The sequence below is a fragment of the Palaemon carinicauda genome, chromosome 38, assembly GCF_036898095.1.
Source record: "Palaemon carinicauda isolate YSFRI2023 chromosome 38, ASM3689809v2, whole genome shotgun sequence".
Taxonomy (NCBI): Eukaryota; Metazoa; Arthropoda; class Malacostraca; order Decapoda; family Palaemonidae; genus Palaemon; species Palaemon carinicauda.
The window spans coordinates 54,094,641-54,118,338 of record NC_090762.1 but is presented as its reverse complement, the minus strand read 5'-3'; the positions used below and the strand labels follow the sequence as shown (position 1 = coordinate 54,118,338).

The window sequence follows — 23,698 nt, the reverse complement described above, 5'->3', positions numbered from 1 at the left end:
TTTACGAGGCCCGTCTGAAGCTTTATGGTGTTCAGTTAAGAATCCATCTTTGCCTATGTCAGAGAATTCTTTATCCTATTTTATCAGACTGTTAATACGAGAAGCTCATTCCCATCTGAATGAGGAAGACCAAGCTTTGCTGAAGGTAAGGACACACGAAGTTAGAGCTGTCGCAACTTCCGTGGCCTTTAAACAAAATAGATCTCTGCAAAGTATATTCGACGCAACCTATTGGAAAAGCAAATCAGTGTTCGCGTCTTTTATCTTAAGAATGTCCAGTCTCTTTACGAGAACTGCTACACTCTGGGACCATTCGTAGCAACGAGTGCAGTAGTGGTGAGGGCTCCACCACTACAATTCCCTAATTCCATAACCTTTTTAATCTTTCTCTTGAAATGTTTTATTATTGTTTTTGGGTTGTCCGGAAGGCTAAGAAGCCTTTCGCATCCTACTTGATTTGGCGGGTGGTCAAAGTCATTTCTTGAGAAGCGCCTAGATTAGAGGTTTTGATGAGGACCTTTAGTATGGGTTGCAACCCTTCATACTTCAGCTCCTAGGAGTCGCTCAGCATCCTATGAGGATCGCGAGGCTCAGTAAGGAAGACGTACTTAAAAAGGCAGAGTAATTGTTCAAGTCGACTTCCTTACCAGGTACTTATTTATTTTATGTTTGTTATTTTGAATAACTACTAAAATGAAATACGGAATACTTGGCTCATAATAATGTCAACATGTAATGCTGGTCTCTACCCACCCCCCTGGGTGTGAATCAGCTATATGATCATCGGGTAAGTTTAATATTGAAAAATTTTATTTTAATTAGTAAAATAAATTTTTGAATATACTTACCCGATGATCATAAATTAAAGGACCCACCCATCCTCCCCAATAGAGACCCAGTGGACAGAGGAGAAAATTGGTTCTGTGTTGACATCGAGTACTTGAGTACCTACTTGACAGATGGCGCTGTTGATGTACACCCCCACCTGTATAGCGATCGCTGGCGTATTCCGCCCGTAGGTTTTTTTGTCGGGCAGCAGAGCTGACAGCTATATGATCATCGGGTAAGTATATTCAAAAATTTATTTTACTAATGAAAATAACATTTTTGGGCATCAGAGTTTTTAACATGTTCTTGGAAAATTGCAGGTCCAGCATGTATGGTTAATTATGTTATTGAGAAAGTTGAGAGTCCTAGTAAATGTGGATAAATCTCTAATAATTTCAACTCAGAGTAATCCGTATTGAGGGATGATAATAAAAGTTCTTGTTTAGGATTTTCAATCAGAAAAGAGGATTCAGTCATTCCTTCAAGCAGATGGTAGCACTAGGAACATTTGCATCTTAATAGAAATTCGTTTCGATGAGTTGGCTACAGAACAGGAACATCCAGTTACATCACAATCATCATTAGAACATAACTTCCTAAGTAAACCCAATTTGCGTGTCAGTGATACAAAACCATCCTTTTTTTATTCTGGAAGTGTTGTTGGAAGTAATGATTTTTTTTAAGCGGAGCATTTAAAAAAATTCCTCTTAATAATTGTTTGTTTCGTAACTGGAATACAAACCAACGCTATTTATAGAGGTATTACTTTCGGCGAAGCTGAAAGGACGAGCCGTTAAAATTTAGCGAGGATTAACTACCCATCCTGCTAGTTAGCGGGAGGGGGTAGGGTGTTACCTTGCTACCCTTCCCACTCACACCTGTGATTGAGCTCACTTTGCTTTTGGCTCAGATGGAGAGTGGTTGTCACCGCTCTTCCTTCTCACCTTTTTTGGACTGCTATTAATCTTTGACATTTTAACTTGTATATATGAAAACATACTTAATGTTTTATATATATATATGTTTGTAGGTTTCTTTTCAGGTGCTGTGTGCGTGACAGCGTAGTACGGCAGGTTCTCAAGGACGGAGAACCTTCCCTTCCCACCTATCTTCCTAGGTCATCTGTCTTCCTGTTGGCGGATGGCCTTCCGTACACCGGCTGCCTCCGCAGGGGAGTCGTTATCACTGGGATACTCCTCCGTTCGGCTGTTATCGCTGCCTTCCCCCCTTCGTGTCTTAGAAGAATCTTCTGGGGAAAGGAAGTATGGCCCCTAACTTGTGGGAACCTTTCCCGTTCGCGGGTTAGGTTGTGCTTCCAAGTGGTTTTCTTCATTAAATAAAATTATAACTGTTGTAATTTAACTTTCAGCTTCATCTCTGTGGGGTTCCCCTCCTTCCCGCCAGAGGGTTGTGGTCCTCTCGAGTAGTTATTTTTCTCAGCTGAATTACAGTAATTAATTCTAATTCTTGTTTTGTTACAGTTTTACGCTGGTGCTCTCCTTCTCCTATCGATGTCGGCTGGGGAAAGGAGTGAGCAGTCCTTAATTTGTGTCTGTTCTCTGGGTGGACACCTTTCCAGTCCGCGAACCAAGTGTGGATACCTTTCCCGTCCGCGAACTAAGTGCTCCTCCCAAGGGAGTTATTTGTTACATATTTTGTTTTATTTTTCCTCAGTTAGCGATGCTGTTCTTCTTCATTCGACTATGATAACCGATGTAGAAAAGCAGTGCCTTTTGTCCCGGGTTAATCTGCTGTCTCTGTGCCAGGCTTTTGCCTAATGGGATGCAGTGGCCGAGAGTTTTCACCAGCGGGTCCCTAACGCTGAGATCGCTAGGCTCCTAAACTCCTCCATGGAGGGGCTCTTCCTCTTCAAACCAAGGGATGTCGAGCAGGCTGGGGAGAGGGGGAGGAAGTCCAACATGGATTCCCTCCTTCTTAGGGCCCTTACAGCTCTACCCCACAGACCTCCAGCTCTTCCAAAGACCAGCCATACAGAACCATCAACTATTAAAATGGCAGAAGTTTAAAAAATGGAGGTGTCTTAGAAGCCCTTTCCTGTCAAGGAAGGGAAAGGCAACAAGTCCAATCATGAAGGAAAACATCGGAGAGGGGGCGGTAAAAACCGTAAACGCTAGGAGAGGTCATCTCCCTGCTTGTCCACTATTAGGGGGGATGCCTACAAAGCTGCTGGACCAGGTGGATGCAGCTCAAGGCCGAACCTTGGACGATCTCTGTGATTCGTTCAGGGTATTGCATCTCATTCTTTTCATCTTTGCCTCCACTGACCAATAATCCAGTGCTTGTGTGCTCCTTTGCGATGGGATCAGCAGAAAAGGGCCAAAGTCCAGACCTGGTTGGAGAAGGGTTCTATTCAGGACATCCTTGACCGTTCCCCATGCTTCTTCCGTCGACTCTTTCTTGTGGAAAAGGCATCCAGTCACTCACCTCTCAGCTCTATACAAGTTTGTCAAACAGACTTTGTTCAGTATGGAGACGGCAGACACAGTCAGTCTAGTGATAAGACCACAGGACTTCATGTGTTCACTGGATCTATAGGATGCATACTTCAAGACCCCAATCCATCCTTCTATAAGGAAGTATCTGAGTTTCTACATCGACAACAAGACATACCAGTTCAAGGTGTTTCGGCCTTTCCACAACACCTCGTGTCTTCACAAGAGTGTTTGCCCTGTGTCATCTTGGGCTCACAGGTTTGGCATCTGTCTCATTCGTCACCTGGACGACTGGCTAATCCTAGCAGACTCGGTGGTAACTCTTCTTCAGCACCGAGACAAACTTCTAAGACTGCCAAGATCTGGGGATCATGGTAATCTCGAGAAGTCTTCCCTGCTCTTCACTCAAAGACTGGTATACCTGGGCATGATTTTAGACAGGAAGCATCATAAAGCCTTCCCATTAGACAGGATAGCAAGGCTGAGGAAAGTCGCAAGGCATTTCCTCAAATGAGATCTCCCAGCCCAGAAGGGGCTATGTTTCCTCGGACATCTATTATCCTTAGCCCGTCTAGTTCTTATCCGTTGCCTCATGATTCGATCTCTTCAGTGGCATGTGAAGTCCAATTGGAATCGGGCTTTCGATTCCCGATACACTGATTCCCATGGGATCAGAGTAAATGACGGATCTCGAATGGTGGCTGGCAGACGAGAATCTGTTGAAGGGTGTCGATCTTCTTCTCCCTCCTCCTGCTTTGATACTGTTTTCGGATGCATCAAAAAAAGGGTGGGAGTCCCACTTGCGGCACCACACAGCCTCCAACCTTTGGTCAGAGTCCGAATAGTACCTTCAGATAAATCTACTAGAGATGAAGGCCGTTTTTCTGGCCCTTAAAGCGTTCTACCAGTTCCTGGCGGTTCACTCAGTAGGGGTGATGAGCGACAACACCACGGTAGTAGCTTACTTCAAGGATCAAGGAGGTACTTTTTCACAGCCCGTATCCCATCTAGCAGTAGAGATACTGAGATGGGCAGAAGTCCTCTCGGTCTCACTATTAGCTCGCTTCATTCCAGGCAAAAGGATTGTGCTCACCGACAATCTGAGCAGAGCATCGCAGATAGTGCGTTCCAACAAAGTCCGACTTCGTGGGGTTCCCCGACTGTGGACTAGTTTGCAACGTCCTTGAACTTCAAGCTCCCGTTGGACTGTTCCTCAGTCCCAGATCTCAAGGCTCTATGGCAAGATGCATTCCAACAACGGTGTGACAACATCGACGTGTACGCATTCTCACCGTTCTGTCTGATGAGAAGAGTACTCAACAAGACCAGAACATCGGTCAATTTTTCAATGACCCTCATAGCTCCACTATGGCATCACGTGGAATTGTTCCAGGACCTCCGGCTGCTCCTAAGAAAACTTCCTCCATGACACATTCTACTCAGACAACCACTTTTCAACATTTGCACAAGGCAGTAGCTTTGCTATGCCTTCATGCCTGGAGACTATCCAGCATTTCTTTCAGAGAGGTTTTTCGTAACAAGTCGAGAAGGGAGCTGCGAAAGTCAACTTCATTCTACCAGGCGAAGTGGAACGTCTTCTGTGTTTGGTGCCGTGGAAGCGGTCTCAATCCATTCAATACCACTATTTCAGCAATAGCGGAATTTGTTGTGTATTGAGGGAGGAAATGTATCTTTCGGTTTCAACAGTTAAGGCTATCACTCAACCTTGAGTCTCGCCTTTAAACTGAAAGGAGTGGGCATTTCCTCATCTTTAGAATTTCCATACTCATACTTAGTTGTGAACTTACCTGTCCTCAGTTAGAAGTGATACCTCCCCCATGGTATGGGGTTCGAGTTCTTTGGTCCCTAGAAGGATCCCCTTACGAACCATTACGACAGGCCATCTAACCTGGAAGATGGTGTTCCTGTTCACCTTGGCCTCAGCTAAACGAGTTGGCAAACTTCGTGGTCTTTCGTTTGACGTCACCCATTCAAGAGGATGGGTAGAGGTAAGCTTCAGCTTCGTCCCTGAGCTTATAGCCTAGACTCAGAGTACAGGTTTTGGATCCTAGATTCGACTCCTTCTGGATAACGAGTCTCCGCACTGTAACTGTCGATTCAATCATATGTTACAATGCCCAGTAAGGTGTTTGAGGTGCTATCTCCAGAGAACAGCAGCAGCTCGGCCCAGAGCGCCCTCACTGATCATCAGCACGGGCAGAAACAAGAGGAGGATCACGAAAAACACAATCTCCTTGCTCTGAATCCTGATCCTCCTCCAGCACGTCGTCCCAGAGCCCACGATATCGGGCCTAGCTACGTCTCTGGCCTTCAAGAACTACTCTGTGACGCAGGTATTGCAAGTGGGCGTGTGGAAACACCAAACTACGTTCAACCTCGATACGTTTTCTATAGGTCGTGTGGTGGATGTACAACAGCTGGTTCATTACTTCAAGCTCCTTATTGGACAAGTAGCAGAAGGTTGAGGGCATTGGTTACGAGGGTTTTAATCTGAGTGAATGATAGGAAAAGTCTTTTCCTTTATTCACCCTCCCTTCTCTTGGGGAAATTAGCATCCTGGGTCCTCTGCACAAGCTGACCTCGAACCTCTGCAGGTAAATTATTGCTCCCTTGTGTATCCTAGTATTGTCCCAATACGATTGCGTCTCCGTACCCTGGTGAGGTGGTATTGGGAATATCTTGGTCTCCTCAGTTATTCCTTGCATGCCTCAGAATAACCTTTACCTTAACAGTCACATTACTAGTTTCTCATCACACACAGCTTTCATAGGCCGCAGACCATGCTAGCGAGGTGTTAGGGTCTCCTTATTGTCGCACTACTCTCTGCCTAATAGGGAGTATCCCGGGTAAGGCCAAAAAGCCAGATTGGCAGGGGCATCCACCCTCCTAATGGGTTGGTCACCCCTATAAATAGTGTTGGTTTGTTTTCCAGTTACGGAAAAATGACAAATTTGTAGGTAATTTGTATTTTTCCTGACGATACAAACCTTAGCTATTTATACATTCTTGCCTGGCAACCCTGTCCCCCTCAAAGTCCTACCTCCAAGCAAAGTGAGCTCAATCTCAGGTGTGCTACCCCTTCCCCCTACTAACTAGTGGGATGGGTAGTCAACCCTCGCTAAATTTTAATGGCTCGTCCTATCATCTTTGCTGAAAGTAATACCCCTTTAAATAGCTAAGGTTTGTATCATTAGAAAAAGTACAACTTACCTCTGAATTTTTCACATTTTTGCTTGAATGACTTTGAAATTTTGGGCATGGGTTAGTTTATGTATAGTGAAAAGGTTAGTGCAGTATTCATATTTTCTTTGCTCCCACCCTTTCACTGGTACCCCTGCGCCCCCTAGAATTAAGAAAAAATAACTGCCCTAACTATTGAAACCTAAGAGCTGAAATTTATGTGGTAGACAATTATTAGGTAAAAAATAAAGAGAAATTTTTCAGTTTTTATTATTATTTTGTTTTTTACAAATATTTTTTGTTTTTTTTAAATCTTGGATCAATTTCTTGGAAAAATTAATCCTAGAATTTTTTTGAGAGAAAATGGAAAAAAAATCTCGAGTTTCGTAGACAATTTATTTAACTTTCATTTTCTTTTTGTTTCATTTAGATCGGTGAATTCGTTATGTCTGGATTACCATTTGAAGCTCAATATGTATAGTTTCTTGAAATCAGCTTCCAAAGTTTTAGGATGATATTTTTTGCTTGTCTGTCTATTTATTTGCTAGTTGTCATACATTTTGAGAGTTTCGTAACCTTCTATATTTTATATCATTCTTTTGCTATTTATGATTATTACTTCATGTATAATGCATTATATTTTATATATTTAGGCTCCTTGTTCCCCTTTTTCCTCTCTTGGAAAGAGTATTATCCCAAGTTTTTTTTGGGGTGTCAGAGTTTCTCACACTTTCTCTCATGGAACGTAGATGTTGCATACATTTTCTTGGTCTTAGCATTGTTTCTTCTTTACGGCGAGGAGAAGGCTTACGGTTAAACAAGCAGTTAGTCCACAGAACTTCCTGGGTACGTTCGACCACTAGGACTCTTTCTCCTAGATTCCGGAATGCCGTCATCGAGAAAGTATTTTCGACCACCTTGCAGTTTCTCAAGAGAAGGTTTTTCTAGTGTCAAACTAGTTTGTCAGGATCTGCTTCGTTCACTGAAGACTTTGGTATGGCGCACTGATCGTAACAGACTCGGTGGCTGACCTTCATTACCACCTCGTATTCCTTATCAGAGACAGGTACCCTTGCATACGTTCATCGTCGTCATGCAGAAGTTTTTTCTACTGATAGATGAGATCTTAGGAGGAGGATGACAGGAGTCTTCCTTCTATGAGACACACTTTCAGCCAGGAGTGGTTAAGTCTCTTTCTTAAGTCACCGGTTCACTCAGGTTCATGAAGCCCGCATCGGATTCCTTTGAATCCAACCTCTTTTGAGGCACCAGTAGGGTCAGGAGTAGGATCCCCCTTTTTCTCGGGTCCCTTTGAGACCCAAGTAGGAGATGGACCCGAGAAGACGGTTGACAAACGGCAATCTTCGCGAAGGAATCGACCTCCTCAGTCCTTACCTGGATTGAACTCTCCCTACAGATGCATCAAAAGAAAGGGAGGTCCATACTGTACTACTTGGCCTCAGAGCTTTGGTCAGAGTTCAAACGGTACGGTCTCTTAAACCTCCCAGAGATGAGGACAACCTTCCTATAGACAAGGGTTATCCCCCCTTGGAGGAGAACTCAGATTTGAGCTCCAATTTGTTTCTCAGGCAACACCCGATGTTGACCTTTAACTTGAGCTAGAACTCATGGATGGGAAACAAAGAGTGTGGCGAATTGGATACTGTATCTTCTAGGTGCTGGAACTCTCCCTTCTTAGGGAGAGTCCCTCCAGCCACTGGTCATCAATCTTCTTGCTTGTGGGGAGAGTTGTCGACTACGGCAGTAGATGTTGGTCATGTCTTTCCCGTCTGCAGAAAAGACTTCCTTCACCTGTTGGTTTTCCTTCGGAGGATTCTTCCAGCAAAGAGACGGATTCACCCACTTCCCCGCCGAGGCAGTAGCCCCTCCACCAGCCACTGTGCAGCAACCTTCCTGCATGTTGGAAGGATCGCCGACAGAGGCAGCAAACGGTTGTTACCTTTCCCGTCCGAGAGAGAATTCTTTTTTCCTGGTTGGACCCTCCAGGGAATTCCTCTGGCAGGAATTGGGTTCGCCCATTCCCCGCCATTGCTCTTCAGAGCAGGGCTCTTCATCTGCAATCTTGTCTCGTTAGAAGACTCATCTCGCCTACTGATGTAAATCCTGAGAGATACTACGAGAATTGGAATCATTCCTTCCATGCACTTGATCTTCGGGAGCAGGCCAACAGACTCGTTTCGCCAGCAAGACTCTTCTTGCCTAACAGACTCGTTCCGTCCGCAAGATTCGTCTTGCCAGTAAGACACTCTTGCCCAACAGATTTGTCTTACCCAGCAGACACGTCATGCCCATTTGACTTGTCTTCAATGCCCGATGGAGATCCCAAGGTAAGTCCCTCAGCGACTCTTAACAACCACATGTGAACATCTTTCACAAAGCAGTATCTAAGCTACGACTTCACGCCTGGAGACTATCCAGCTCCTCCTCTCTTGGAGAGTCTTTTCCGCAACATTTTGCGAAGAGGATGTCTGAATACCTGAATAGATCTTCAGCTTCGGCTGTCCAGGCCAAGTGGACTGTAGTTGGTATCATGGAAGGGTTGCCCCTCCCCTTGATGCCACTATACCAGCATTAAAGGAGTTCCTCGTTTACCTTTGGGAGGAAAGCTTCTCTCGATCTTGGCAATGAAAGGCCACCACTAGTCCCTGAGCCTTGCTTTCAGAGTGAAAGGAATTTACCTCCCCTCGTCGGCATCGCCCCCTCTTCATACAGTTACGAGCCTATAGACCTTTAGTTGGAAAGGAGACCTCGATTCAGGATTCCAAGCAGCAGATATTCACCTGATCTCGAAGGCTAGTCTCTCGCTCGAGTTGGCTTCGGTCAAGAGAGTCTGCAAACCCCATGTGCTGCCCTCATCATCTCTCATTCAGATTGATTGGCTAGGTAATACTCAAACTCATTTCTGGCAACTCAGATCTCAGAATCCGAACCCTTCGGTCTGGGAGTCCTTCACAGCATGACCAATGATCCAGATCAACTGTTACAATGCTAAAGTGAAACTTGATCCCTACCTCAAGGAAACTACAAGAGGTCGTCCCAGAGTGTCGGCACTCTTCGACAGCTTGGGGAAAGTCAAGAGAAGCATCACCAAGAACATGTTCGCTACTCGGATTCGCAAGGTCATGTACCAAGTATTGAATCCTTATCTTTCACCCCATAAAAAGAGACTGAGAGCTCATAACCTTAGGGGCAGGAATAAGTCCTAGCGTTTTATAAGACTACAGTACTCTGTGATGCAGGCCTTGTCAGCGGGCGTGTAGAAGCGTCAATTAACCTTCACCGCCCACTTCCTACAAGACGTGACCCACATGGACATGGAGACGTTCTCCATGGATCCTGTGGTGGCTACACAATAAATAGTTTAAAAATCTCAGGCTCTTTGGCGGACAAGTAACATATGAGAGAGGGTCGAGTTTAACCATGGTTAAGTCTGGGATGAATGACAAAAAATGACTGGCTTTTTCTTTTATCTACCACACTTTTTGGGTAACAGCAACTATGGTGTTCTTCGAAGCTGACCCCCACTGTCTGCAGGTAGAACCATTTCCCTGGTGTAACCTGGTATACTAGATAGATATACTCATTACGTCCCCATATTCCCTGGCGAGATGGGATTGGGTAATGTCCATGGTACCCTCGGAAGAGTCCAATGACTTGGAGAAATGTTACCTGGACCTGTCACAGTGGTAGTATTACAACCACACAGCTTGTGTAGGCTGCTGACCATACATAGCATGGTATTTAGCAAGTTGTAAGGGCTCCTACCATTTATGTGCAGACCACAAACTGAGAAAACCTCTGGGTCAAAGGCTGATAAGCCAAATTGGTGCAGACTTCCACCCTCGTTATGGGTAAGTCATCCCCTATAATTAGCGTTGGTTTGTATAAGTGATGGAACAAATGACAAATTTGGAAGTAATTTGTATTTTTTCCAACGATACAAACCTGTAGCCATTTATACAAATTGGCCCGCCAGCAACTATCCCCCTATAAGTCCCACCTCCAGGCAAAGTGGTTCCCCAGGTGTATGAGTGAACAGGGTAGCAAACCCCCCCACCCCCGCTAAATAGGGGGTGGATAATTAACCCTCGCCAAGTCTTATGGCTTGTCTATCAGTTTCGCCGAAAGTAATATCTCCTATAAATAGCTATAGGTTAGGTTTGTATTAATAGGAAAGATACAAATTACTTCCAATTTGTAATTTTCTCAGGTTTTGATGAGGGGTTACTAAGTTTGTCAGGTAACTGACTTTCATAGCAGAAACTTGGAATGTTTTTCATTTTGGCCATGCCCCTAATAAATTAAGTAGAAAAATAAAAGGTGGATAAGGTATCTTGAATGTTTCATTGTATACCATAGCTTTTGTGGTCCACTTCTCGTGTAGACCATAAGGAAGCTTACAGATAATGGAATTGATGTCTGATGAGGTGTCAAAATAAGAGAGTAAACTTTGATAATTGCCCATTTCTTTGAGATTCAATTTCAGATACAATTTATAAATTGCTATCAGTGGTTTTAACTCTATGAATTTAGGTTAAAAACTCAACTAAACTATCACTAAAGTTTCAATTTCAGTCAACTCCAAATGTAACGTATCTGGCGATACACTAGACCGGCCATTGATAATAGGTTTTAGCATAAGTTAGTTTTACTTAATCGGTGTTGATAAAGATTTTAGCTTTGCATAGACAATCTCCACCAATATCTGCAGTACAGTATCTTGGTCTCTGGATAGGGTGCTGGAGTTTTTTGCATAGTTACAAAATTCCTGCCTTCCTTAGTGATAAACATATATAGATTTAGTCTCACGAACAAGAGTTGGTGAACTTGCTACCCTTGTGGAAATCAGGAGTTCAATCACATAATTCCAGGTCAACTTTTAATCCAGATCCGGGGTCTCCTATTATCAGCCAAAAATGAAAAACCTTTTTATAGACAGGACCCTCTGTATTATGACCCTAAAGTTGTGATACAACAACTTCTGTCTGGTATATACCCAGCAACTATACCTGCAGAGATCCATGCCCTTAGAAGGTAGTTTATTCGGTAACGTCCCTGACTCGTGAATGCCAGACTGGGGTTCGAGTTCCGCTCAAATTCGATAGTTCCTTTGATCGCTGCAACCTCACCATCCTTGTGAGCTAAGGATGGGGTGTTTGGGAGAGCCTGTAGATCTATCTGCTGAGTCATCAGCAGCCATTGCCTGGTCCTCCTTGGTCCTACCTTGGTTGGAGTAGGGGCTTGGGTGCTAATATGGTCAATCTCTAGGGCATTATCCTGCTTGATAGAGCAATGTCACTGTCTCTTGCCTCTGCCATTCATGAGCAGCCTTTAAACTTTTAAACAAGTCCCTTTCAACATGGGATATCTGTATTCTAATGACCTCTCTAATTAAAAAAACCTGGTCGTCTTCATTCCTAAAATCCCCAATGTGAGAGTAATTCCTGTTTTGCTAGCATTCTTTGCTAATATTTAATTTCATGACATCCAGAGCTTTTTGAGTTGTCTGGTTGCAAGGTGTTCTTTAATTAGTGCCTGAAACAAATCCAAGCAGTATCTATGTTTGGTACTTGGGTTGTTTCTGACCCTTATAGGGGAACCCCCAGAGAAGGACCAATTCAGTCAGGTCTTCAGCAAAGGTCATCTCTTATGAGGAGAGAGTCAGACTTGTTACTTTATCTTCTCATGTGTCCAAACATGTGTTAAGTTGTTGCGTGTTGTTGCTGTGGTAGATGGTTGTCTTTGGTGGGAAAAACCTATTTAATTACTGTGCTGGTACTAGTCTTTGAGATCACACAACACATTAACCCCAAGAAAGTGGTTTTGATAAAGGAAACCTGTTTTTTGATTGGTTCTGTGTGGTCTCCCGGACCCTTCCTCCTCCCTAGCCTTGTGCAGAGTATTGGGACAATTGATTCTCATTTGGGAATTAGAGATGATGGCTGGGTGTAAGTAACATTGTCTCCAACTGTAACGGTTGTTCTCGGTGATGGCGTAGTAATAACATGCCACCCATAGCAGATGGTTTTCAGTATTGTAGGTGCTTTGTTAAGTTCTATAGTCCCTGAACTTGAAGGTCTCTCTTATACACACTGAATACATGCTTTGGATATTGATATACTGGCTTTAGAGTAGGGAAGAGTATTTCTTTGGTATCTATGTTGTAATGGATATCCTGTCCTGACCTTTTTACAGGAAATTACTTGGAAAGCGCACAGCACCTCCCCCCAAAATAAAACTTTCCTCCGTCAAAATTCCTGTTTTTTGCCCTTGCTAGAAGTATTGGTGTTCCTTTATATATATTACTGTACACTGTTTACTTGTGAGTTTTTTCTTTATGTATATTGCATTTTGAAATGAGATGTGTGTAACATTACTAGTATTTTTCCTAGGTATGGTCAGAGCAAAGAAACTTTAATGAAGAACAACTAAAAATTTCAGCACCACCAAGGCTTTCAGACAACCCAAATACCAGTATGTTGTTTTATCCTAGGATTTCCGTCATTTATTAATGAAACAAGTTACAAAAGGAATACGTGAGTATTGTGCAAAGCAATTTTAATGAACGGTCAAGTTTCAGATAAACAAAATACTGTATCTCAAATAAAATTCATGTGCAGTTTGTAGTTGCTATTTGTGGTTGGTTCATGCGAGTGAAGTGATCCAGTATCACTATGTTTTGATCAATCTTTGGAACAATGTTTCTTACACAACAATTTGTATGTTTTTAGCAAGCATAAGTTTGTCCAAGTAAGGAAATGGTGTTTATGCTTTTGTCATTGTTTGTATTAAATAACATATTCATTAGTTCATTAGTTTAGAATGTCATTCCAATAACCAGGTGCTTAAAAATTTTTAATTGGTGGTTTGATTAAACTATAGTTTAAAAATATGCACTAAATAAAATTTACACATATTAGGCTTCATATGCTGGAACAGTAGACCTTGTTTGTTAATACTGTACTCAAGTGATAACACAAGATAGCTGTAGTGTATTTTCTACATTAGAAAACAAATGGGTAAAAATTATGGGGAAAAAGGTGTTCAGGTAATTATAATGCCAAGTTGTTGAATCTTTGTCTAGCTACCTAGTTAAAAATGTAATTTTCTTTATGGAAACAAAAGCTGTGTACTATGTACTTTTATGTTGGGTAATTTTCTAGAGTGCATTTATCATATTCAAGTTAATTTCTGTGTTCTGCAATATACAGTTAATAAGATTATGTATAATTATTGCTATACAGGTAGTTTTGAACTTCATTGCACGTATTGAGAAATTTAAGTTTTAGAATAAAAATTTTTCTGTAATGTGTATACAAGCCACTGCCTTAATTATCTAAAAGAAAGCCCCAATGCCAGATTAATGGCATTTTGCAGCTGGTGATCCCTACTGCAGAAGACAGTAGTTTCATCAGGATTTGTTTAATAAAAAAATTAATTAAAAGGGTTTACATGCGCATGTCAGATAGTGCAGTTCAATTCATGAACTGGGCATATGAAAACTTCTTCCATTCTTTTGGCTTCCACATGCCAATTTCAGGCACATTTACAAAGATCTATTTATCAGTAGTAACCCAATAATACTTTCAATTGTTTTTAAGATGCAGTAGTAACATCTGGTCAGGACTTTTTAGCATTTAGTTAGCATGAATATTAGGGGTATGCCTCTTCATCCTCATTTTGGACTCCAACATTCTCTTAGGCATACAAATCCATTATTGATATTTCCAAAATCCTGGCTCCTGTTCTTTCCACACACAACTTAATTCCTACTAAGGGTTTACCAGTGAACATGAAACAAACATTACAAATTTTCAACTGTTTTTTTTTTTTTTTTTTTTTTTTTTTTTTTTTTTGGGGGGGGGGAATGTTTTTGGGATTTGTACATTTGTAAAGGTGCACATATAGGCTGGGTAAGTGTTGGCTTGTATGAAAAATTATTTCAAATGAATCTTATCAAAGTTTGGGGACAGCCGCAACCCTTAAATCTAAAATAAGTATTTCTACAGTGCTCCCCATCAGTACGATGGCTGCCTTCCCTAGCTGTTTCCCACTAGGCATGGCTGCCACCTTAATAGGTAGTGCACTGTGAGTGTGGGAGAGCACTTTGCTTGGGTTACTGAAGTAGAATGGATGGATCTTTCATTTTGTCCTGTTGAAAAAGTATTGAACAGTGTGATAGTACTGTACCTGTTTCTTTAGCTTTGAGGTGTCTCCTGAACTTTGTTACCATGGGCTTTCTATGTATGCAAGATTAGACCTTTTAAAAAAAAATTGGATCCACACTCCATGTGTAGTTTGTAAACAAAGTGTGCTCTTAAGAGGAATGGAGTGATGAGTGGGATAGAACTAAATCGGAAATGAAAGTATCTTGAATATGATGTCACATAGCAAAGATAGGGAGGCAGAATGTGGGAAGAAAGTTAGGACTAGTTCTTCCTTTGTGGATGAATCTAGTAAGTCTACTGGTTAGGCTACAACAGCGAGTGTCGTTTCAGGAATGGGCGATAGCATCTCCCCCGTAGACATATTCGTATTGGCATTTTCCGTGATTTTGTTATTATTACTAGCTGAGCTACAACCCTAGTTGGAAAAGCACGATTCTATAAGCCCAAGGACTCCAACAGGGAAAAATAGCCCAGTGAGGAAAGGAAATAAAATATATAAGTAATGAAAAATTAAAACAGAATATTTTAAAAACATTAACAACATTAAAAGATATTTCATGTAAACTATTAAAAGACTTAAGTCAGCCTGTTCAACTTGAAAACATTTGCTGCAAGTTTGAACATTTGAAGTACTACTAATTCAACTATCCGATTGGGAAGATCATTCCACAACAGGATGGAACTGTCTGGGAAGATCTGAATGTAAAGGATGGTCAGAATTATAAAAAATCTTATGCAACATGCATAATGACCTAAGTGAAAAACGGTGCCAGAGATTAATATCTAGATCAGGAATGAGAAATTTAGACCGTGTGGCAGAGATTAATATCTAGTTCAGGAATGAGAAATTTAGACCATGTGGCAGAGATTAATATCTAGATCAGGAATGAGAAATTCAGACTGTAAGTTCCTGTCCAACAAATTTAAGATAAGAATCAGCAGCTGAAGACCAGTCAGGAGAACAGTACTTGAAACAAGGTAGAATGAAAGAATTAAAACACTTCTTCAGAACAAATTGAGCACTGGAGGAGGAAGTTTTGAAACATGAATGATTAATGTCCATGAGTGAGAGAACATTCCAAACAGGAAGAAGACAAGGAACTTTCTGACACTGCAGCTACTTTACCAATAGAGATTTGGATCCTGAGAGAATAAGAGGTAGAGGAACACACTCAAAGACTTCCAGACTGTTCTTTAGTTCTTTACAAAGGAAAGGTTGACTGAGGGCCGCTGACCGATCTTCTTTCCATTCAAAAGGAAGACGGTAAGTGCGGTCTACCATCAGTAAGACAGAAATACCATATGGTCTGGGGGAAGATTTTAAGCACTTTACTGCCTGCCATCCAGAATAAGACTTCTTAACCTTGGTGAAGCTGAAGGATACATACATCTAGGTACCCATCCTTTGGTCCGTCAGAATTATTTTTCCTCGTCCTCTAGGCTTTGGGTTTATTTACAAAGCCACAACTTTAGACTTTCTATTGCCTCGATAGTTCACACTCACCTTTTTTTGATACCTACTCGATTGAAACTTTCTTCTTGGGATTTTTTTGATTATCGAAATGTCCTGTCTCCCTCCAGGAGGCAATGCAAAGACAGTTGACCTCCTTTGCTATGATTTGATAATTTAGTTCAATCAGTAACCAGACATTTGGCTGGGCAGGAAAAAAGGAACGAATTATGCTAATAATAAGATTTGTTTCAGTTAACTGAGGTAAGTAGCACAGTCGCCCTTGCTCAACCAAGAATTTTGGCTGGACGGGAACATCAGCAACTGGGACTTAGCTCATCATTGGTGGACTTTGTTAAACATGGGCTCCCAAACCAGAAATTGTTCCAGGATTGTTAAAAACATCACTGGTAAGCAGTCAGCGATTTTCCCTTCCGTCTGGTTTCAGGAGAATAGGAAACATGGAATGATTGGGCTTTGTGGCTAGTTGATAATATCCCGGAGACATGGCTGTATACGAAGGGTTGGCTGTAGATCTCTTTAATGAATCAGAGTCCTTGAAAGACTCTACATAATGAAACATTAAGTCGTGGAAAGTAGTCTTCCTCCATTTTAAACTGCACGAGATTCCTTGGAAGGAGAAGTGGGACCACCCGTACCGATGAGAGTCGGGGAAACTAAAGCATCCATTCTCTTCAAAACTCAGTTAGCACACTGGAGTATTGACTGGTATGTCAAGCAAGTCACTGCCTTGCAATCAGACAGCCCAAGACTCCTGTATTTCTTCAATATTCAGAGATGGAAACCCTTCATTCTTGTAAAGTACATCCTGTGCCTGACCACTGTTAAGCCAGCCAGGACACATCTTGGAGGGTGGTCAAAGCAGAAAATTCATTGCCACTGACTCGGGGACCGAGGAGAACGTGCATCTGGATATAGCAGACTCTAGCAATAGAACTTTCACTGCTCAGAGTAAGTGTGGCAGGATCCTGTTTGGCTGACCAGAAGCAAGAGAGGATGCAGATCCACATATCTGATTGTCAACTTGTATCAGGGACAACTAGCACAACCTAACCATAGCAGCTCCAGAGAAGGCCTTGAACTTGAAAGGAACCGAAGTGCCAATTATTGACCGAGGTCAACTAAAATATGGACACTAATGTTGCCCCATGTAGTCCATTGCACTTCGAAAAAAAAAAAAAAATTAGAAAGAGCATCCATAAATTAAAATTCTTACTTCTGGTTCTCTGCCAGGTCCAGTACATGTATGGCAAAAGAGCACGAGGACCCAAGTACTTCACTGGGGCAGAGGTTCCAGCAGGCTGCTCTAGAGGTCTACTCTCTTCTTGCAAAACTTATTGTTCCAACCAAAGGACAAAATCTGCCAAGTGAACCGAGACTGAAGCTGGACAAGGCCACTAATCATAGAGTAGAGAAGGATCTTAACACCTATCAAGGCTGAAAAAATGAGTAGCTAGTACTCTTCCCCCTGATGATTCAGGTGGGGGAGGAATGTTGACCTCGTGCCTTGAACATGGGGTTGAGACCCTCAACTACCCACAAGCACGCAATAACGGCCTTGAGAGATGCCATTGTCTTGACACAGGTTACCGCAGTATCCTGTTTAAAGAAGGAATAGCAGTTCATTGCCCTGGAAGGAGAGATAAAGGTAAACCTCCCAGCTCTTCTAGCATATAGCCGACAGAGGATGTACACAAGCAGGTTTGGGGCCGTGGCACAGGGTCATTGGGCCTGGGAACTGTCTGGGTGTCTTCCACCTCTTAAGAAGAGGTGGCATTTTCAAGACCTGTATATTTGTGACTATGACTGGTCTTCCTGGACTACTACTGATTATTTTTCTTCTTATTAGACACAGTGAAATCATAATTATTGGAAGAGGAAGAGGAGGACAATTTTGAAGAAGGGGAACAAATCACTTTTTAATCTTGCCAATACCTCAGGCTTTGTAAGCTGAGAAGTCAAGGCCTAAGCAACCATCCACGACAACACTTTCACAAGGGGAGAAACCACACAGGTTGCTACGCGAACAGGGTGCCCTCTTCTCAATGTGAAACATGGCTGTACCCCTTTCAGAGAAGGGAACAGAGTCCTCCATCCAGATAGAAAAGGTGAAAAAGAACGCTGAAGTTTTACCAACACAAGGCAGACAGAAGCTGGATATGACCATGTACCTCTATCCCACCTGGCTACTGGTAGTGAGGGAAAACCCAGTTCACAGCCCTAAAGGTCATAAAAGGGGGCTGTGATACCAGGGGGAGATACTGCCAACTACCAACACAAGGCCGTGGTGCTAGCTCACCACGTGAGTGTTGTCCTCTCCACCCCCCCTGCAGGAGAGTTGGCGTCATCAATAACTATACTTGCGACTATGATTGGCCTTCCTTGGTGTCTTCTTCATTTTATTCTTTTCTTATAAGAGTCAAATCACAATCAGCAGAGTTGAAAGAGAGGTAATGAATCACATCTGCTAACCAACTTTCCCTTCAGGATGTACGAGCAGTCATTATTAATTAATAGATCTGATTGACCATCACCAACAAAGCTTCTTCAAGAGAAACCACTCAAGTTGCTCTGATAGAACCATAGCAGTGAGAGATATTGTCACAGGGGAAGCTACAGATACACTCACTGGCACTCATAACAGACACCGGGGCCATGGTTACAGGCACAGACTAAGAGTGACATAGACGGGAATTTAAGCTAATTGCAAGGGCCGAATATTGGTATGTATGTCCAATTACCTGGATATGTGCTTCTACACGCTTCTGCTTTGGCATTCAACCTCCCACTAGGGCTGAGCTTGGCAGGAGTCATCACTGGGCCACTGATATTGCTGGCTGGGATCACTGTTGAATCACTGGTGTGACCACTAGTACTGCCCTGGGGTGAAGTAGCCTTATCTACCCACTCCTTCAAAGGCACTGAGACCTAAGGAAAGTATACCCTTCCTATTGTCACTTATCATCAGTCTGTAAGAAGAGCATCCAATACATGTTGTGATATGAAGATGACCTCACACTCGATAACCCTGGCTAACTTCCCCGATGTAGATCCAAGTTGTTCTACTCCTGAAGCATACTCCCCGGGACTAAGCCAGGGGTGTACAACCAGAAGCTTCAGCTAACAGCAAGCTCAATGAGAAGTACAAAATGCAAAACAGTTTTTTCTTGTCAATTCATGGGCTTATCTAAAATAACGGAGAAGACTTAACCTTCTTGCTCTTCATATCAAACTTTTGCTTATGGGAGTCTACAATCTTCACAGTAAAAATGGGATAGTTGTAAACAATTATGCCCCTCAAGTAGAGAGTGTATATATTGCCAAATCCAATATACACTTGTAATCCTGTCTCATTCCTTAATTAACATGAAATCAATATTCATTCAAAATGAAAAGTAAGAAAAATGTCAAATATCCACGGACGGAATGCTACGGTATGTCTGAACTCCTTGTGGCCAAAGACAAAAGTGAAGAGTCTTTAGCAAGTGTGTGTGCCTGTGTGCTCCACTTACCATTGACTACACTTGTACCTTTGTAATTTCAACGGCTGTTCCAGCTCTGCTTAAGACATTTCCTATTTTAAAGGGCAAAAGGTTTGTATGTGATTAGGAACAAGCACACTTAGTGATAGGAGCGGGAAACACTGCCGCTGAAGATTGCCATTGCCATGACCCAGAGGAGTCTGAAGCATCTAGTATATGAAAGACCCATGCTTTAATATTTTTCTCAGGTACTGTATTCCTTTTCTCTCTAACTCGGACAGTAGATATTCCTTTTCTCAATAACTCGACCACCACCGTCCTCTAACAAACTACTGTGGTAGGTAGCAATGAAGTTTGGTAAGATTCAATGAAATAACATTTTTATATTAACTACAGTATAACTATAAACTATAAAAACTTGAACAAAACAAGAGGAAGAGAAATTAGATAGAATAGTGTGCCCAAGTGTACCCTCAAGCAAGAGAACTCTAACCCAAGACAGTGGAAGATCATGGTACAGAGGCTGTGGCACTACCCAAGACTAAAGATCAATGGTTTGAATTGGAGTCTCCTTCTCCTAGAAGAGTTGCTTACCATAGCTAAAGTCTTTTGCACCCATACCAAGTGGAAATTAGCCACTTAACAACTACAGTGTAGTAGTTAAAGCCTTGAGCATAGAAGAATTTTTTGGTTATCTTAGTATTGTCAGGTGTATAAGGAAAGAAGAGAATATATAAAGAATAGGCCATACTATTGTGTGTGTGTAGGCAAAGGAAAAATGAGCTGTGACCAGAGAGGGATCCAATACAATACTAACTGACCAGGCAAAAGACTCGATAACTCCCCACTGTTGGACTGCTGAGAAGACTACTTTGTTGTCCTATGTGCATGTGCGCAATGGTGACAGTTTGGGCACAGGTGGCACTGCAGAAAGGGGACCAGTTGTTACAGTTCTGTGGAGAATGGGAGTCTACTTGTCTTCTTCCATCATTCTGCAACTAAGTCAATATCCTCTGTATTGAAGAGAGAAGAACTTGCTTCTGGAACTTCAAAATGACAGCATCTCGCCTTTCAAAATCCAGTTAGCCCATTGATTCGCCGTGTTATAAGCCAAGAATGCCGTAGCACTGTCCCTGGGAAAGCAGAACGTTCATGAATGCCTTCCGTTTTATCTAGGTTTGACAGGTCTTCGTTGCCAGTCAGATATCCAACGAAGGTCAACCAGTAGTCGACCCATGAAGAGGCTTGCAATGTTACCTTCACAATCCACTCCATGTTGGGTGGGTCTGCTGCTGAAAAGGTCGCTTGCTACTCCACTAACTTCATCGTCATGCCCCGAGACAAGGCCGAGACTGCCGAATGTAAGGGCAGAGAAGGATAACCATTAACGATATCAATAGTACTTCCTCTGCCTGATGAAAGGCGGAGAAAGTAATCCATAAGAATTGCTGGCCCACAGAGTCATTTCCGCTAAGATTTGTGAAATCACTTTATTAATGGACTGTGACATCATCTTTGACCTAGGCAACTCAAGCTTTGTCTTACTTAGTCATTGGGCACGGCAGAACAGATCAAGAACCGTGTCTCTCCCCTCTGGAGGGGAGTATGTGGGTTCCCCTAGTGCATTAATCTTCCTAATGCACAGCAAGACCAGCATAAAGGAATAATCCAACTCCACTTGCACAATGGCAGAAGCTTTTGGGGCTAGCTGGCAGAGGCAACACTCCTTTTGAGTTTTCCGAATCATAATCTAAATTCTAGAGAAACTTCCAACTCCAGGTTCACACCCGTAGGAGCCTGGGTCATCAAAGAAGTAACAAGTAGTCATTGCATCATCTGCAGAGTAAGGTCATATCTTTGATATCCAGTTCTTGGGAAGAACATTCAAATCCTTCTGCATTCGAGGTTTCAAAGAGGAGGCTAGAACACTAGCAGCTCCCTTCCGAGGAGAGACTGTAGGCTACGGAGCCTGCAGCAGTTTAATGTATTGACTATCTCGATGGAGAATATCAATACTTGTCAATGAACGAAATCTCTCCTAAGATTCCGATCCCCTGCTCAACCTTGGATGAAGGATATCTCCCGGAGGAGTAACCTGCCTATCTCCTTCATTTCTTTATCACCTATCATGGTCTGCCTTCATGTCTAGATATCTTTGATACCTAAACATGTGAACTGGTGACACATGAGGTGGAGTTGGCACTGCTGCTGACGAGGGCATGACATGGACCGCAGGAAACGTTACAGAATGTAAGGTGGTTGCTGTGCACGCATGCTTTGGATCCAAGGGAACACTAGAACTCTCTGGAGACCCTGACACTGTTAGAGGGATATTAATGTATCCTAGTAATTTTTCTGGTGATTGTGTAGTCATGGGACCAGTCGTAGCTCTTTGAACTAGGACAAATCTTTAGTTAACTAGGGGCCTGCAAACTGAGCTTGTTCCCATGATGAAGGGCCGTGCAACAGGTGCTCTGAAGACCAACTTTCCCCTGGTGAACAAACACCCGATGTGGAAAAGAACTAAGCCCCGGCAGTGGCAAAAATATTTGTAAACGTGTCGCAAGGGATGGAAGTGGAACCTTATCCTGCACATGCTGACACATGCACCTCAATTAAACCTGAGCTACGCATCTCGTCACATGAAAACTCGCAAGAACACTTGCGGAGGTTTTTGCGAGCAACCTGTACCTTGCACTTGCATTCATCCTGGAAAGAACAACTGCACTTGACTTGTGACGAGCAAGATAAGCTTGGTTTGGTAGGTAAGTTCAGTGCTGCTGCGAAATGTTGCTAGTCTAAACAGGCGGAACTCCCAAAGGAGCAGTCACCCGAGGTGTACGAGACTCATGGTGGCGGATGGCCGTGCTGGAAGGCTCTTTCAAGGAGCCATTGGAGACGAGCACCAGAAGGCTGGGGAGACCTAATGCAAGGTGATGAAGAATCACATACTTTCTTACAACCTACTCAAGGGGTGGAATACTCAAGTGAGAAAGACCTCTCACGCTGGGGACAGCGTCCACCGAAGGATCACGAAGGGCCAGCAAGTTCGTAAGGGTGAGGCTCGCTAGGAACCTTAAGCTGAGCAGACCCCGCATGCACACTCGCCCCATAGGGTGAATGTGCTAGGCTGGAATTTGGCAGAGAACCAACCCGCAGATCCTCAAGTCTACTAGTGGCACAAGACCGGTTGGAAGGGACTTTCCTCCAGCAGGGGGGGAGGGTGAAAGGCCAACTCCTGCAGAGGAGCCAGTGCTCTCCTGCTGTGCCCCTAGCGTCAAAACCTCCTAAAGCTGTTCCTTAGTGGATGAACCCAACAGCCCCAAGGAAGGCCATAATTGATGCAGAGCGAAAAAGAGGCTAGACTTCCTTTGAGGGAAGTCTCCGCCACTTTGCTAAGGAAAGCAAAGAGGTTTTCCTGACCATAAGGTTGTGCTCGGATTAAATGCACATCGCTCTTCTCTGACCGGCCCCTGGAGGAAGGTGAACAGAAAGAGGCAGGTGGGAGAGTACTAGCCGCAGGAGAAAGAAGTCGGGATTTATTTGACCTCAAGAATGACCCCAGAGACAAAGAATCCCTTTTAGTCTTCTTCCTACGTCTACTGTACCACTCCCATTGGGAAGACTCACACTTTCAACACACTATGAAAGAAGCCTTCGTCCATCAATATTATCTCCACGGGCAAAGTCGGAGAAGATCCGTCTTCTTCGTCAACATAAAGGTACTGCGAAAGTGGCCCAATATACCGGGACAAACCCGCATGTTTGCATTCCTCAAAAACTAGCACACCTGAAAAAGTGTTCGAGGAGAGAAAGGCACAAACGTCTGCACTCAAACATAGCCTAATCTAAAGTGAAGGTAGTCACTGGGCAAGTGTGTGAGCGGGTGGTTGACACCTCGCGTGAAAGTTTTTATAGCTAAACCAGCACATGCTAAATCTTATCTCCTATGTAAAGTACAAAGGTTAGTATTTGTGAAGGAACAATTACATCTTGTATCATTTGGGACTTAGTGCGTGTATTATACTTCCTTAAATGGATTACAGAGTAAATTAAATTTGAATAAGTTGCTGC

General features: G+C 42.9%; 1 protein-coding gene across 2 annotated transcripts in view; it reads left to right on the top strand.

The window, feature by feature from the left end:
- The window catches only part of Taf7 (TATA-box binding protein associated factor 7), a 232,652-nt gene extending 219,076 nt beyond the window's left edge, over positions 1–13,576 (top strand). For both annotated transcript variants that reach the window (XM_068362242.1, XM_068362241.1), the window contains one exon: positions 12,896–13,576. The gene's annotated coding sequence lies outside the window, so the exon portion shown is untranslated. The remainder of the gene's footprint in view (positions 1–12,895) is intronic.
- The last annotated feature ends 10,122 nt before the right edge of the window (positions 13,577–23,698 follow it).